This window comes from Phyllostomus discolor, chromosome 5, assembly GCF_004126475.2.
Source record: "Phyllostomus discolor isolate MPI-MPIP mPhyDis1 chromosome 5, mPhyDis1.pri.v3, whole genome shotgun sequence".
NCBI classification, from domain to species: domain Eukaryota; kingdom Metazoa; phylum Chordata; class Mammalia; order Chiroptera; family Phyllostomidae; genus Phyllostomus; species Phyllostomus discolor.
The window spans coordinates 55,755,895-55,775,094 of record NC_040907.2 but is presented as its reverse complement, the minus strand read 5'-3'; positions in this window follow the sequence as shown (position 1 = coordinate 55,775,094).

Genomic DNA, 19,200 nt, shown 5'->3' with positions numbered 1-19,200 from the left:
AAAATCAGAGAAAAGCAGAGAGTAACCTACAGAGGAGTTCCCATAAGACTGTCAACTATTTCTCAAAATAAATTTTGCAGTCTAGAAAGGACTAGCAAAAAGTTTTCCAAGTGGTGAAAAGGAAGGACCTACAGTCTAGATTACTCTATTCAGCAAAGCCATTATTTAGAATGGAAAGGCAGATAAACTGCTTTCCAGACAAGGTAAAGCTAAAGGAGTTTATCATCACCAAGTTATTATATGAAATGTTAAAGGGATTTAAGAAAATGAAGAAGATCAAAACAATGAACATTAAAATGGCAATAAATTCACAACTATCAACAACTGAATCTAAAAAACAAACTAAGCTAACAGGCAGAACAGAAACAGAATCATAGATATGGAAGTCATTTGGAGGGTTATCATTTGGGACAGAGAAGGGGGAGAATAGGGGAAAAGTTACAGGGATTAAGAAGTACAAATTGGTAGGTGCAGAATAGGCAGGGGGATGCTAAGAACAGGATAGGAAATGGAGTAGCCAAAGAACTTATATGCATGATCCATGGACATGAACTAAGGGGTGGGGGATTGCTGGAGGGTTTAGGGTATACTGGGTGGAGGGGGGCAAAGTAGAGAAAACTAAGACCACTATAGCATAATTGATAAAATATATATAAATTTAAAAAATAAAAATAAATAAAATAAAAATTAAAATACCCTTAATACTTAAGTATAACTTATTTTTAGCTGCTTTACTATTTATCTATTGTACATGTGCCTTATTTTTGTTTTAGGAGAATATCAAACCAAAAGTCAAATAAAGATTTAACCCTGGCTGGCATAGCTCAGTGGATTGAGCGCGGGCTGGGAACCAAAGTGTCCCAGGTTCGATTCCCAGCCAGGGTACATTCCTGGGTTGCAGGCCATAACCCCCAGCAACCGCACATTGATGCCTCTCTCTCTCTCTCTCCCTCCCTCCCTTCCCTCTCTAAAAATAAATAAATAAAATCTTTTAAAAAAAAAGATTTAAATTGCAAGTAAACTATCTCTAATTTTAGGGCATTTCTTTCTTACTCTTATCCTTGGAAAACAATAAAATGTTTAAAATAATACTATTGATAAAACATATTGCCTTAAATTATCAAAGAGGTATGCTAAGTGAAGATTTATGAATGACTAAAATGATAGCGGGAATAACCAAATTTCATTTAAATTACACAAATAGAGTTGATATTTATTCAATTTGGGAAAAATGTTTCGGAAACAACTGCTTTGAAGCAAATATGTTTTAAGAAGATTGGCCAGTAATATCTTGAATTTATTATCCATGAATGTATAAAAGTAATCTGAATTAGAATGCAAATAAGATGGATTTTAATAGTCTAGTCTCTTAGTTCTAAGTACAAATTTATTCTTTATTTTTGATAAACACTTTGGAAAGTGAGACTTTATTCAAAGTAAAATAGCAAGGAGTTTCAGTATTTTTTGTTGTTTTAGTAGCATACTGATTCTCCATGTTAAGTTGCTATTATGGTTAAGGGAAATATAGTATTAAAGCAGGAAAGATTAAGTTTTGTTACCAAATTAGCAAAGGAAAATATTTTCTGGGAAAAAATGATATTAAAGCAAACACTTTAAAAATTTTGACATACTTCTTTTGGTCTTTTCTGTATAGACTGTTGAAAGTATTATTTTAAAAATTTCTAAAAAGAAACAAAGACTTTGTAAAAATTATAAGTTTATTTTTCTCCTGATAAATTACATATTAAACAGTTTTTGTATTAAGAAAATAATGCTTTTAAATTTAAACTTTTTTTAAGATAAAATATTAATATACTAGTTTATACTTTAAACACTATTAGAATATATAGTTTCATATCCCATAAGCAACATATTCATAGTTAAATTGCATAATATTACACAATATTTTAAATATGGGAGAATAATAAATGTAGTTAATATTTATAATTTTTTAAATTATATTTGTGTCTGGTTAACAGAATATTAAAAACATATTCATTAATTATAATTATAGGTTATTATAAATACCTTGGCATTAAAATTTAGGGTTACAATTTAAGCATTAATTTTATATGAATTCCTCTGTGTGACCACAAATGAAAAATGATTCTGCTCCAAAATGTTCAAAGCCAATGTCAAGAAAAGAAAAAAACAACCAAAAATTTGACAAAGGCATTTTGAAATAATTGATGTGTTCAATCAAACTACAAAGACACTACAATGAAAAACATAGGTTATTTTGTTTTCTTTTGCATTTCATAAGGTATGCCAGCACTAGATATATTTTTACATTTTATAATTTGAGATAATGAGGTATGTTTAGACAAAGTAACGGTGCAGTCAGAGTTGGAAACTTTACTTTTTATTTTCTTAGCTGCATTCCATCTGTTTTGTCAAAGGCATGGTTCTAGCAGTTTCATGATGTCTAAACCATTAAACACAAAGCTCCTGTGTATGTATGTGAGTCGAGGTGGATTTTTCAGTCTGACTTATATAACAAAAGAACAGGAGTGATTGTGAGGTACTTAGGTGATGCAGAAATGCTTGAGGAGAAGGCTGTGCATGGGTGTCTACTTATAGTAATTGTTCTTTTTTTTAAAAAGTACACTTTTGAACCATAATATGTGTTATTCATATACTATTTGACTTGATTAATTTTAATAGTACATATGATAGCCTCATGGCTTTATTTTTAGGACTACTAACATTTTCCTCCCTAATAAGTATAAATATCTAGTGCTATGTTAAGCAAACTTTTTTCCCATGAAGATAAATCAGAAAAATGTCTTGAGGCTAATTACAATTTATTCTATTTATTTTTAACTACAAATTGGTATATATGTTCATTATAAAACTAAAATATTAAACATACAAATAAAATAACCCACACAATATTTCACATGCAGACTGGGTTACATTTTAAATGATTAAAGGTTGTTTCTTCACTTTGTTAGATTTTATGGAAAAAATGTAGGTTCTTAAAGTGTATAGTGTTAATTTCATTGTTAATGAAAAAATGGCTCTGCTTTCAGCCAGTAAAATGTTAATGTATGAGCATGTTTGTGAAGAACATCATGGAAGTTTTTTCAAATTTTTATGCAGAAATTAGGAAGAGCCACATCATGAAGCTAGATTATGTGTGTGTTGGCCTTTCCCATTCCCTTACTTCCAGTTTATTATTGAGAGAGAGTATCTGAATTAGCTTTATTTTGTATCATATTTTTTCAACCAGAAAAATTATCTAAATAATTTTGAATTATTTTATTTCTGAAAATAATTTGGATTGTTTTTGACAAGGTTTTACCTAATGCATTCTAATGTTATGCTTGGTTAAACTTCAAGAGTAAAACATTTGGGGGTAGTGGTGCTGCTTATTTAGAAATTTTTATTATTCATTAACTACCTTGCTTTCTAATAAATTGAAATGAGTACATTTAATTTATAAAATGAATGATTTGAACTCTTCCCAAGTAGATTTTAAAATGTGTTTTTTTTACTCAAAATTTTCTATACCTTCAAAAGCAAAAATATAAGAGGGCATGAATAAAGTTTAATGTGATTAACTTTTTATAATTTACAAAGTAATTTTAAAAATATATAATATAATTAAATAAAAGTATTTACAAAGACTCTGTGGAATTAGTAAGACAATCTGCCACTAGGAGTTCTGTTGAATCATGACAAATGCCTATATATTGACTTAATATTTATGATTAAAACAATAATTTTCTTTTATAATTGAGTGAATTAAATAGTATTTTGTGAAATCTATTTCATACTATTAATGCAATAAAAATAAATTTTCCAAATTTGTTTGGATTTTTCACCACTTAAAAAAAAGCATTATGTGAAAACTTGCTTGCTTATTTTATTCTTGCATAGTTGAGGATGCCGTGGAGGACCTGAAGGTGATGTTACACATTGTTTCATATGTTCTAGAAACACTTTGACGCTTGATAACTGTAAGAGAAATTCCTGCAGGAGTGTCTGGATCTGGTAGTGTCTTTGTACATTCATAGGCTTTCCTGAGTGAAAAACTCCATGTAAATTACCATTATCATTTTCTAATCACCTCTAGTCTTTTGAATGACAAAAGATAGGTAGTGCACTGAGTCTACTTTCAGAAAAGCCTCATTAATTTAAACTCTGCTAATTTAGAGTTGATGATCATGTAAATGGAAGCTAGCTGTCCTTAAGTGAGAATACTCATGAATAATTCACATATTATTTTAGTAATATTTAAAATATTTCAGAATTTTTTGATGTACTATTTATATATAAAATATAATATGTTAAATAAAATTTGTCTTGTGTATTATTTAAACAAAAAATTTTCCAACAGGATGGAATAGATTTTCAATAAGTGTTACAAATCACCAATTTGTTCTATAAAGAGCTCATACAATTTAGTAAGAAAAAAAAATCTCAACAGTAAGTGCACAAAAAGCATGACTATTTCATAAAAGAGGAACTACAAATGATTAAAACACATGAAAAATGTCAACCTCAATTGTCTCTGAAAAAATAAAAATAATAGGCTAATGAGATTACTCATACTCAAGTCAGATTAGCAAATCCTAAAAGATATGTAATGCTGGTGAGGGCAAAAGTGGTCTGTACTCTTGCTAGGAGTAACAAGTGGTTCAGCTTTTAACAATATGTAGCAAGAAGTGTTATAAAGTGTTTTTAATCTAGCAGCTTCCCTCCTTTTTTGTAATCTGTGCAAAGGAAATAATGTAAAATTCTCACTAAGATTTATACTGAGATATATTTGACATAGTTTTTTTTTTAAACTGAGAAAAATTGTAAACAATCTAAATTCTTAGGAATAGAGTTAGATAAATTATGCTTCACTCAAACGATGGAACTCAATGCAGTCATTAATAATAAGTATATGTGCTCTTAATGCCATATGAAAATGTTCCTGATATCCTAGATAAGAAGAACTGGATACAAAAGTATGCATACAGAATAATTTCATATATGTTATAATGAAAGAAAAAAGACTCAAAAGAAGTGTGATAGAAAGTGGATGCACAAGGATGAAAGGTGTGGGTATTTTTTCTTAATGCTTTTTAATTTACTTCTATTAACCAAAGAGCATTATCTTATTTTTAAATTAGAGAGGTGGACCTTAAAAAAACATCCATACCCTTTGCCTCAGAGTACTACCCTGAGGAAAGAATCTTAAATGTTCACCCAAATTTATGCAAAAGGACTGTAAACTTTTTTTGTTGCTTTTAATAGTGAGCTATTTGGAGCAAGCCAAGATACCCAAAATAGGTAATTATTAAGATAATATGTTTCTATGACAGAATATTATATAGTAATGAAATTATTTTTCTGGAGAATTGCACATGAAAGAAATTTAGGATATATCATAAGTAAAATATATGATCTCAACTATATGCAAATAATATATGGAGAGAAAACAAGAATTGAAATGTGTCAAATATTGGTGATTTTTTCCTTCTTTAAATGATTTTATTTTTTCCAAAATTTTTCAACATGTGTCTCCAATTACTTTTTTAATCAGGGAAACAAACATAGTAGTTGGAATTTTTAATAAGCAAATTTTAAAAAGATATCTCCTTGGTAAAATTTGTTAGCTTTAAAATAATTACTTAAATAATAACATATATTGGCCCTGGCGGGTGTAGCTCAGTGGATTGACCGCAGGCTGTGAACCAAAGCATCACAGGTTCGATTTCCAGTCAGGGCACATGCCTGGGTTGCAGGCCACGGCCCCCAGCAACTGCACATTGATGTCTCTCTCTCTCTCTCTTTCTCCCTCCCTTCCCTCTCTAAAAATAAATATAAATAAAATCTTAAAAAATGTATATTACTTATAACCTAAGTAATAACTTGACAAGTAAAATATTTTTGTTTAATTTTTTATTTAATCTCTATTGTATTTTTCCATTAAATTTAGTGCCCTCACACTCCCTCCCCCTCCCCAGCAGTCACTACCCCGTTGTCCGTGTCTATGAGTCTTTTTTCCTTTTTTCTCAATCACTCCACCCCCTAACCCCTCACTAGCTGTCATCCTGCTCTCCATCTATGAGTCTGTCCCCGTTTTCCTTGTTAGTTCAGTTTGTTCATTAGATTTCACATATGAGTGAGATCATATGGTGTTTGTGTTTCTCTGACTGGCTTATTTCACTTAGCATAATGTCCTCTAGTTCTATCCATACTATCACAAATGGTAGAATTTTCTTCTTTTTTTATGGCAAGTGGTATTCCATAAAAGTAATAATTTAAAGTGATAACCACTTTTAGTTTCAAACCAGCCTTTTAGCAGTGGAGAGAACTTTTATTCTCTTAACTGAAATTAGGGAGGTTTTCTTATAAAAGCATGTAATTTCTTTAGTAACAAATACTCAGTAGTTAACTAGGATTTTGATACCTGAGTCAAACTGTTCAAAAATATACTCAAATGAAAGTGGAAAACTGAATCAAGAAGGCTAACAAGTGCTTGACTGCGTGGTTCCATGCTTCTCATAAATCAAAGTTCCAGAGTATCATGGATAACTTTTGAAATAGTCACACCTGTCACATATGAGTTGGATTTTGCAGAAAAGTGCAGTCTCATGGGGGAAGATGTGGAAGGTGGCTGCTTCACTACGCTTGGAAAGCATCTGGAGATATTAACGGTGGTGCTTACATTAGTGTCAAACTGAGTGAAAAAAAAAAGGTATAGCAAAGCCTATTTTTAAGCAATGCAGGATAATATGGTAAATAGGAAGATAGACTCACCTGACTAGCTACCTCGTAACTAGCTAACTAGTTACAGCGTGAAAAATTTAGATGTTCTTAACAAAGAATACCCATATAACATACCGTGGATGGCTGGCAAGATCAACCTTTCACAGCCTGTTCACCTACATGTGGCTGGAATCATCCAAAGTATTATCTTGGGATGTCAAACACATTCCATTGATATACACATATATTTCAAAATACACCAATGGTCATTATAAAGAACTAAAGTGGTCATGCTTTTTAAAAAGTTCATTTAAAACAGAAAATTGAACTAAAGGAGAAAATAAAATAATTAAAAAACTTTTTATGTTCATTTAAAAAATCCATTTTAAATAAAAATATATATGAGGATATATCAAAAAATATAGTACCATGAAAAGCATAAGGTCTTACTCATATAAGGCATATTAATTTGAAAGTACTAGAATGAAATGTTCCTACTTATTTTTTATAGTTATTGTTTATAGATGAATAAATGCATGCTATAAACATGTCTTCATATTAAATATATATTCACATAAAATTAGTTCAGCTGATACCAAGCCATAACTTCCTATTTCATCTCAAAACTACATATATAAGATTTAAACAACCCCAAAGTTACAAATATCAACTTTATTTCTTTTTAAAAACTAACCACTCTTTTTGAAAAGTCATGTGGTCTCTCATTGTGGGGAACTGAGGATTTAAGAGTTCCTAAATATCTAATGGGGGAACATGCAGAAGACACGTGTTGTTACCTATCACAACAATTTTTTTTCTCAAATTTAGCTGCATTTTCTTTGTCTCTACAAAAAAAAAAAAAATGTCCAGAATCAATTTAAGAAATCTCATCCACAGCCCCTTCTTCCTCTCCACGACCCCCAAAAGCAAAAAACAAAACAAAACAAAAATCAATTTTGTTCATATGATCTTTCCCTTGAGGCCTTAATCGGTTTAGTCTGTAGGATTTCCTTTTTGGGTGACATTATCAGAAGAAATTACCCTGTACCATTACCTATGGTCAATGAGGTTTGACAGGCTTTCCTTGTCTCTCATCTGCATCAAGCAATTCCCTGAGACAGGAAGGTGTCGTTTAGATGTGACCCTTTGAAGTTACTTTTACTTCCATCTTCAACTCACTGAGGTTTTATTTTGTGGGGTCATCAACCTGAAACTCTCAGAGCCTGTGGACAATGCTGCTTTAGTTATCATACCCATTTCCTGTAGTACTCTGTACTAGAGAAATTGGGCTGGCTATGACATTTTGCCTGGAATTCAGTGTGAGCTTTGGGTGGCGCTTACCTAAGCTTCAGGCCAGACGGGGAGACAGGGAGAAGCTGCAGAGAGAACTCTGCAAATTGGGAGCGTCCAGGGGGGTTTATCTCAGCATGCATTTGTAATTTTTTGCTTTTTTTTTTTATGTGAGGAACAGGACATTCATTTCAAATTTGCAGTTTAAAACTGGTAGTAATCAATAATGACAGAAAAGAATGGTGCTGTAGCCAGCTTCCTAACTAATTTAAAATATTTGCATTGTTTTACTTTTATTCTTTTTCTTATTAACCCCATACAACAATAGTTAAATTCTCTTGACACTAGTACATTGGGCAAAGTTTCAAAAAAGTGAAAGTCTGCTATTTTAGAAAAAATGCTCATCCTCCACAATGTACCCCACTCCCTCCAATGGATACAGAAGACTGTGGATAAGGGGTTAATATTTCCATCTTTAGTATAGTTCATGCCTTTTTCATCAAAAGTAAATATTAAACAAATGGTAACCTTAATAAACCCCAAAAGTCCTTTAGACTTTTACCTAGAAAACAAATAACTTTGAGAAGTCAGTCTCACAGCCAAACAGTACTTTGGGGGAAGGATAGGGGAGATGAGGGTAGAATGGATGTTGTGTAGTAATTTTAGATTTTTTTCTTCTACGGATAAGGGGATAAACTTTACAGTTTAGTTTTACATAACTTTTTATTTATTTATTTTATTTGGTTACTTTTAATGTCAGTAATTACCCTGCATGTGTTTCTGCTGTAGGAAAAAGATGTTCTCTTCAAATTCACATCTGCCTTGTCTGCGTTGCAGTTTCAGGGAAAGTGTGGAAGTGGTCAGTTTGCGAGAAACTTCTGTAAGTACTGCTTAACAGTTCCCCTTTCAAAGCCTTAATTCCAAGGGGGAAACTTACTAACAACAAGTTAGACCATGTAGTCGGAACATGGCTCTTAGAAAGCCCAGGAAATGCACTTATATTTCTCAGTTAGTGTTCTAGGTTTCTTATCACATAATTGAATTGAATCCTCAGACTTAGGAGGGTGGTATTTTGGACAAATTCCTATCAAAGGGAAATGAAAATGGAAGAGAGGATGCAGCATCAGTATTGCTAGGTCAGAGACAGAGTCTTGGAAAAACAATTCTTGTCTTAAGAAGTGTTCCATAGTTTAAAAGAACATTTTACCTATATACAATTTTGCTTTGATTTGATCCTAAAATAATCATCCTTAGATAAGCCATCATCAAAAGACTTTTACCAAATTTTCATTTTTCCAGGTATGCAAACTAAGGGTCCTGCTTAGGACCCTTAAGTTTACATAGTTAGTAAAGGTCAAAAAATTTAAAGCCTGTCTTCTGATTGCAAGATCTTACTACATCAACATTAAATGAGGATACTTCAGTGGGGAGGAAATTATAGAGAAATTTGGTTTCTTGAGATTTGCCAAAGGCTAAACCTGTATAGGCATTGTTAAGCCTGAGAATAAGTCAAATCTGCAAAGTACAGGGCAAATTATGCATTGTTTTAAAGCCCAACAATTTAATTTATAACTTTAAAAACATTCTTTTACAAAGCATTTTACCAATCTTCAGTTTTAATTTGATAGACATTGTACCTTTTTACTTGTGTTTATGACTATCCAATATGTCTAAACTATTTCTTCCACATTATACAACATATGCCAAGGGAGTGGTTTTCCAACTGTCTTTCAGAACAGGCCATGTAGCATGTGGGATACAGTAAGATTTTTAAATTTGTCATTACAGTTGGAGACTGGAAAAGATAGATTCTTAAGTCTCCCGAGAGATGAAACATTACACATTATAAATATCCAGAAAAGTTACTAAGATTTTTCTTTTGCTGATTTAAATGGGTAGATTCAGTTGTAGAATAAAGTTCTTGTTTATATTTCAATTCATTAGATCCTAGAAAAGCTGTTGCAAACATACTCTCAACAACCCATCCATAAACCTAATAATGAAGTATTAAGAAGTAAAACATTATTATTTGTTGATTAATATATCATATACCAATTCTGTATGGTGAGAAATATTAAAACTTTAACAAAAGTAAAAAAAGAGAAGTCAAACATTTCAGTGATGAGATTGTATAATTTGTTTTTCCTTCAAGAAGTTTAATTTCTAATATTTCAATAAAAAGTTACCACACATAATTTTTTATAATAACTTTTAAATTAAAAACAAACTGCTAGGGAAATAATTTAAAAGCAAAGAATTTATCATGATATTATTTAATAACTTTTTTCTAGTCACTATTGTAATTTTTAATGGCCTGTCACAACTTATTTTCTATTTTCTTATTTTGAAAGTTAATGGGACTCTTCATTAGTGCTTTGTTTTCTAGCAGAACCAAGGATTTACACACACACACAAAAAATGGATCTCGCTGTGATTCTGAGTCATTCCAGTAATTTCATTGGGCCTCAAACTGTTGCAAACCTGGAGGAAATACTCTATGTAAAACTTGCAGATTCATCTGGTAGTGATTTGTCATTTACCATGTTTTGGGCTGGCAGCCAGGTCAGCTGTTGCCAAGAGAAGGCAGACAGGGAAATAAAATCATTATCAAGAAAAGACTTGGAAATACGCATATGCTGAATGAAGAAAACTGAGACAAACTCAAAAAAAGAAAAATCTAGGATGTAATGGACTCCCAGAAATAAAGGGGGCTAGAGAAAAAGGGGACTCAGTCCCTACGGGCTACTCCCGCACCCCCCAGCTTTGTGCCCTTGACGTATCAAGTGCTAGTCTTTACATTTATTTAATTAATTGGACACCTAGGAGTAGATTTTCTCTAACATTTCAGTCAAATCAATTCTGTGACCTGGAAATTTGTCCTTGTATTTACTCCTTCACCATGTTTTAGTAGTTTTAAATGTAATTTCTAGCAGGTTTATCTCCTGAACTCACTACTCCTCAGACTCAATCAATAAAATATGTCAATCTATAATGTAAAGCAGTTTAAGAAAAAGATAGTTTAAATCTAATAAGAAAACATTATAAGCTGAGAATTTCAAATGTATTTGGGGTTTGAATATATTTGATTCCTATAATTTTATTAAAAAGATAGAAGGATAATGTATAGATAAATTCCTGCAATGTGCAACTCAAAAATATTTCTAACAGGCTTGAAATTAAGGTTCAAAAATCTTTAGACTTGAAAAAAAAATCTTTTTGCATCTCTCCAAACTTCATTAATTCTTTGGTACTTTTTAACTGAAGTAACTGTAATGATCACTAATATTTACGGGGTACTTTAAGTTGATGCTTTATACTAAAAATTTGAAGATAGAATTTATGCAATAAATAAATTTTAATTGAACTCTTTTGTCTTATAAGAGCAATTATTATAAAACACAATACTGATGATGACCAAGAAATAGGAGATAGAAAACACTTAGGTAACTTGTTTCTGTTTGTAACCTCTCTGAAATGTAGCAAAATTTTCAGGATGATGAAGCCAATGTATACATGCCCAAGAAACCAGTAAAATAAGTTAGAATGTCAGATTGAGCCACATGTTTAGAAAAGTCATTTGTATCCAATGCATTACTATATGGGATGTAAAGAATGAAATAAACAAATTGAAACAGAATCATAGATACAGAGAAGAGACTGACAGTTGCCAGAGGGGTGGTTGGGGGACTGGGTAAAAAAGTGAAGGGGTTAAGAAGTACAAGTTGATAGTTAGGAAATAGTCATGGGGATGTAAAGTGCGGCATAGGGAATGTAGTCAATAATATTGTAATAACTATGTATGGTGTCAGGTGGGAACTGGAAATATCAAGAGGAACACTTTTTAAAGTCTATGATTGTCTAAGCACTATGCTGTATACCTGAAACTAATACAAACTAATATTGAATGTAAACTGTAGTGAAAAATAAACTAAAAAGGACATATTTATTTAAATTAAGAAGATATTATATAGCATAGATGGAAAGAGATTTGGTCTCAGGCAAACCTGGGCTGGAATCCCAACTCTACAACTTACAACCTGTATGACCTTGGGCAAGTCATTGATATAGTTGCCTCATATATAAGGCAGCATGTGTTGTAATGATAAGATGCTTCTCACAGAATTCTTACTGATAATGTACTCTAGAATAATAAATGATACAGGAATTCAATAGATGGTGGCTACCATTGTTATTATAATATTTATAATTATTACTTTATTCTAAGCCTTTTAATTCCTAACATTCTATTAAAAGAAGTATAAACTCCTTATGCTTCATTTCTGATATAAAGTTCTGCTAGGACTCTTTCTGGATCATATCATACTGACTTCAGTCATGCTGAGGTAGGCTGGTATACGGTTTGGGGTGAGTGAACAACAGACTTGAAGCTGGATGCTGTTGTGCTCGAGTTTACTATGCTGGCTTTCTGGGACACTTATCCTACTGAAACCAAATTTATAACGCAGGATTGCTGCTTCTGGTCCACAGGAAAGGCACAGCGTTAATGACCCACTGCCAGGAAAGGAAAAGAGAAAAGGGCAGCTCACGAATCTCTCCTCTGTTCCAAGAATTGGTACAATTATTATATCCACTACAACTGGTGGGGCCAGCATATTTTTTTGTTGCCAAGGCCATCTCTCTTGGGTCCACTAGTCTTATTATTTATAAAGAACAGAATTTGCTAAATTTGATTGTTTATTTATAATTTTTTATGTCAACAAAATGTTTTACAAAGCTATTATGTGGCAATCTTTTAACACTCATCAACTCTTTCTGATTATTGTTTGCATTCCTCATGGTGCCTAAGTTAGGGTCTTGTATTATAAGTTTTCAAATAAAAGTTAATTGATTTAAAAATCCCTATTTCCCCTGAAGACTTCTACTTTTCATGAGTCTCCTTCCTTCCTTTTACTTCCTTCCTTCCTGTTCCTTCCTTCCTTCCTTCCTTCCTTCCTTCCTTCCTTCCTGTTCCTTCCTTCTTCCTTCCTTCCTCTTCCTTCCTTTCTTCCTTCTTCCTCCCTTCCTCCTTCCTTCCTTCCTTCCTTCCTTCCTTCCTTCCTTCCTTCCTTCCTTCCTTCCTTCCTTCCTTCCTTCTTTCTTTCTTTCTTTCTTTCTTTCTTTCTTTCTTTCTTTCTTTCTTTCTTTCCTCTTTCTGGAAATATAACAATGTGTATTACTTCAAAATTAGCATTCCTACCCTAACCACTGTTCTTGTCACCATTTGTAAATATTGTAAACAAAATTAAGTCTGTAAAATAGTGATTAAATCGAACAGTTCTATTCCTGGAAGTTCTTAAAGTAGGCATCATGCCCTGCTGGTATGCTCAGTTGGTTGGAGAATCATCCCTTAAACTGAAAGATTATGGGTTCAATTTTTGGTCAGGGCACATATCCAGGTCTGAGGTTCAATCCCTGGTTAGGGGGAGTAGAAGAGGGCAGCCAGTCGATGTTCTTCTCCCCTTCCACCTCTCTCATGTACAAGTTCCCTCTCCCTTCCTGTGTGTCTAAAAGCAATGAAAAAATATCCTAGGGTGAGGATTACAAAAAATTAAAATAGGCATCACATACACCTATTAAACATTATTGTTGTAAGAATAACAATTAAATATGTTTCCATTAACCCAAAGTATCCATCAACCTATGTTGCCAGATGAGATAGTGAAGGTCAGAGACATTTCCCTTGAAACCAGGTTTACAACTGACTATTAAGAAATTAATTTTAAGGCATTGCTATTAATTTAGAAGAAATATCAAAATTTTAAAGTTATTGTTTTATTAAAATAAAAACAATGTATTTTATTTTAAAATACAGTATTGGAAAATACAGACATTATGTGTGGTAATTTATTACAAAATGTCACCAGTGAACCATGCCTACATGAGTTCAAGTCCTGTGGAGTCTTCTCTCGTTGCATCTGGGCTGACTTTATGATTTGTTTGGTCTAACAGAATGTGATGAAAATGGGTTGTGTAGGTTTTAGGTCTAGGCTTTAAGAAGCTTTGCAACATTTTCTTGCTGCTCTGAGACACCAAATAAAGAAGCCTGACTCACTTATTTGAGAAGGAGAAGTCTTATGGAAAGAGACGTCCTTCTTCAAAAAGATCACAAAGAGAGAAATTCAGCTTGACCTCAGCCATTCTAGCTGTACCAGTATAGGTCCATGACATGCGGATGAAACCATATTGGATCCTTCAGCCCCTGTCATGCTTTAAGCAGACAGCAGATGCATGAGTGAGCCCAGCTAATACCATATGGAGCAGGCATTAGCTTCCCAACTGTGCCCAGTCCATATTGCAGAATTGTTAGCAGTTAAACAGTTGTATTGTTTTCAGCACTAAATTAGGGGGTGGTTTGTTATGCAGCAATAATTAACTGTTTTATATATATATATATATATATATATATATATATGAAAATTATGTACTATCCCACCACTTTGACATAATTTAACATTCATATTATGGAATAATTCATATTATACTGAGAATTTGTTCATTGTATCTTGAACATTTTCTTATGCAATTAATCCTCAAAATATTTAGATTTCATAAGAAAAAAGGTAAATAAAAAAGTAAAATCAATAACCTGAACAAAAACACCATAAACTAGACTTTAAAAAGTCAACAATACAATGAATTCAGCCCAGAAATATTTCTGTCCAAAAATATTCAGCCAAGTAATATGAAAAATTGAGGCAGCTATTGAAGAAGATACAAGATACAAATTGTACATGGGACAATGATGTCTCATTCCCCTTCAAAGCAGGCACGTTGGGACCTCACACAATTTTCCCAATCACCATCAGTTGCCTGTCATCTTTTTCTGAATTTCATTGATGGTCTGAAATCTTTTTCCTTTCAAAGGTGATTTTAGTTTTGGGAAAAGCCAGAAGTTGCCGGGCACCAAATCTGGCCTGTAGTGGGGGTTGAGTCACCTGAGTGATTTGATGTTTCTCCAAAAAACTAGGAGATGTGATGCCTGAGGGGGTGTGTTGTGATGCTGCTGCCAATCACCAGTTGTCCATAGCCACAGCCTTCTGAATCATCTGAATAGTTTCCATGGAGGAATGTGCAAGTCTAACACAAATTCTGACACAGATTTGTTGCTTTACTTGCTCATTCATTTTGAATGTGATAGCCACCCAGTACACAGGCTCACTCAAAGGTATCTACCACCCCCACTGAGTAGTACAGTGAAATCATCATTGTTCATGCATGTGCATTCCAGTCTCGTTATATTAACAATGATTGGACTTTTCCTGGACAAATCTCATATATGTTCTCAATAATAATGATGGCATAAATATATGTGGGATATAGGCTAGGCTGTGTATTAGTTATATGTTGCTATAGGGCAAATCTTTCCAAAAGTTAGTAACTTAAAGTAACAACAAACATTTATTTGTCTCTTAAAGTTTTTCCCAGGCAACAAGTCAACAGTGGCTCAGTTTCAGGGTTCTGGCTCTGGCTCTGTCATAAAATTGTGGTCAATATGTCAGCTAGCATGTAGGCATCTGAAGCATTTATTAGGGCTGGCATATTCACTTCCCAGGTGACTTACTCAAGAGGCTGACATGTTAGTTCTAATCGTCAGTAGGAGGCCTCAGTCCTTTCCCACCTGGACATCTCCACAAGGCTAGTTGAGCACTCTCAGGACACAATGGCTGGCTTCCTCGACGAGTGATTGAAGAACCTATGGTGGAAGCTGCAATACTCATCTGCAATATCATGTTAGTCACCAAGGTCAGCCCTGCTCAGTGATGTGAATCACCTTTGCTGAAATATAGAACAATAGGAATGACCATTAGGAATATGTTGACAATTATGGAATGTGACAGAATGTTGAACCAAAACTGTCAGAGAGTGAAAATAGTTTTATTGAAATATAATCTTAGGCCTTGAGACATAAGGATTGTATGGCCGTGGAAGACAAGGTCTGCATGTTCTTTTTGTAGGAAAGATTTCAGTTTATTACTAAAAATAATAAATGGTGAAGAATAGATTGGGGATAAATGAAAAAATCAAATTAAGTTGAATTTCAGTATTTTAGTGAAATGGTACATTAAGAAAAGTTCTTCCTCTTCGATTTAAAAAATTCTTTGTTGAAGATTAATTCATGCTGAAACCTGAGCCTGGAAAGCATTTTGAAACCATTTTTAAAAGCCTTAACACTGAGTTAATGCACACTGTATAATCTATGGAAAGTGGAGTTATTTTCTGATAGATGATATGTGTTTATAATGTAGATAGTCAATCTGAAAAATGCAGGGGTTTTTTTAGTGTTTTCTTTTGTTGTTTTATTCACAAAACCAATCCTAGTATATTAAAACTAGAAAATACTTTGGCAATCAATGAGGCAGTCTTCCATCCAAAACACTATTTTTTTCTGCAGTTTTTTGATAGATGGTCTATCTTTTACTTGGAGATCTCTGTTCTTGGGCAATTCTAGTTTTTAATTATTTTATGGTGAGTCAAAATGTAACATTTTGCAATCTATCTATTTCTGCCTTTAGCAAATAATCTACTTCTACATGATAGTCCTCAAATATTTACTTCAACCTGCCTTCGCTATGTCATATATCAAGTTTATATTTCAAGATCCAGGATATTTACAGGTAACATTCATTGACAATTTGCTATTATAAACACAGTCTCAAAATACTAGAAAATAAATATACTTTTATCTACTAGAATTTTAATTTAATACTTTATTACAATATAAACTTCATGAAGGCAGGGGCTATGTATTTTTACATATTATTATATCCCTACAACCTAGCAGATTGCCTAGCTCACAATAAATATTTGCTTAATGAATGAATATGGCTTAATTCAGCATGTGTGTCTTTTTGCTAGGTCCTAGAGTTATTTTCTTCTTAAAATTTCAAGGTTACAGTGCCAGTGGGAAATAATACTTTGTATTTTTTAAATTTTATTCTATTTTAAAATATTTTGTGAACAAATAAGGGAACGACCCCTATGCTATTGGATGATGTCTATCTTTCATTGGACAAGCATCAGCCTAATGTCCTAAAGATATTTTTTTAAAATCATAAAAAGGAAAACTATATTATGTCCAGTGAGAAAGGAGAGTGGAGAAAGAACAATTCTGTGAACTGAACACCATATGACAAGGATAGCCTCTTTATTCTTATTCTTAAAAAAGTCAACCATAGAAATTTGTAATTCCTTTTGAAAACAAACAAACAAACAAACAAACAAACACTTTTTTCTTCCATTTGGGTATCATTTGATTAATGTCTCATTCATAATAAGACTCCTTACTGCCTCATCTACATATTTTCTGCAACTTACTAAAGATGTTTGTTGTCAGTATAGATTTAGCCTCCTTTTTCTAAAGATTGTATTGACTGAAGGAATCGATGTCAAGGTAAGAGATCAACTCTTTATTGGGATTAGCTGGGGGCGATTTTAGCTTTCATGTCAACCTTAAGTGGAATCTGCTTACTTGCTGTAGTCACTCAAGAATTACTGTTAAACCTGCCAAAACACTTGAATTAGAGAGCCCCAATTCAGTTATTCAATTGCATCAAGGTATAGTCAGTACACTGGAGCAAAGTGAGGAGCCCCTAAAACTTGGAAATAAGGCCACTTTCTAACTGTAAAGCAAGTAAAACTCAAGTGACATGAGATTAGCCATCTGCAGAAACTGTTAATGTATGTGTGACGCTGTCCATGATTTAGATAAAATACCATTCCAAACTCGATTTGCATTTCTTTCTTACAAAGCTACTTTCTAATTATGTCAGTCTTCTAGATATTTTGATTTGGAAAATCTCCTTTCCTGAATAATAGACCTGTGTCCATGAAAATGCATAGTATTTCATATTGTTAATGAATGTATGGTCACTTGAAAATGCATAGTATTTCATATTGTTAGTGAATGTATTGCTTCATTCATGAATCAGCCTCTGGTGAGTTCAGCTGGCCAAAATCAGCACTCAGGAACCCATTCAACTCTGGGTGCACTGAAAACAGTAAACAATGACCTCCTCGCAGGGTGTGGAGATACAGGCATTACATGATTAGCTCCTTTTAAATTATGTGGATAGCTCACATAATTTCATTTTATCCCTAAAATCTCACCTAACTTTATTCCAGACATTCTAAAGCGCAGGTGGCAAACACAAGGTCCTTGGGCCAAATCTGGCCCTCCACCTTGTTTTATCTGGCCCAGCACCTTGTTTCTACCTGGTGGCAGCACCGAGCTCCTTGCCCCTAGTTAAGGAGTAATTACATTTATGCAGTCCTAAAATTAGATTTGGCCCTTTAAAGGCAACCGTCAGCAAGGCTCATGTGACCCCTGGTGAAAATGGTTTTGACACCCCTGTTAAAGCATTACATTGTAGTTGTCAATATAGTGAGTAGATTTTACCATCACTGTTATTTGACAAAACTGTAATTGAATATACCATTTTGGCAGTAGCAAAGTACTAGTTGGTTTATCTCATTAAAGTTTTCTGAGATGTGAGTTGAATTTGACAACTAGCAAGGAGTGTTTTGTTAGATGTGTATTTGCCTAGTATTTTGGTATCATCAGCTCAAAAATAATTATGTAATACAGTAGTTTATCATAATATCTATAAAGAAAATATTTCAGAATTAGAAAACAATTATCTAGTTCAGAATTTGTATAGGAGATTCACTATATTATATGTAAGTGAAACATTTTCTTTAAGCATTGTAATTGAATTAGGATTCAGATTTTGAATGAAAAATTCTGGCGTTTTAATGAATTAATTTATTTGTTTACTTAAATATCTTATTTATTTTTAGAGAAAGGGAAAGGGAGGGAGAAAAAGAGGGAGGGAAACATCAATGTGTGGTTGCCTCTAACACACCCCGCACTGGGGACCTTGGTTGGCAACCCAGACATGTGACCTGAATGGGCATCGAATTGGTGACCCCTTGGTTCCCAGGCTGGCACTCAGTCCACTGAGCTACACCAGCCAGGGCAAATTCTGGTGTTTTAAGTAAGGAATGTTTGCTGTTTCAAGAGAGTTCCTGAAACTATTGTGCTCTATTTACATAGCCGCAAAAGATAAGAATATAAGAACTTATTCAGATAAAATAATAGTCAGAAAAATGGAATGCTCAAACATAGATTTACTTCATAATCCCCAAATACTTGAATGTTATATTATATGGCAAAAGGAAGTGATTAAGTTAAGGATCTTGAATTCA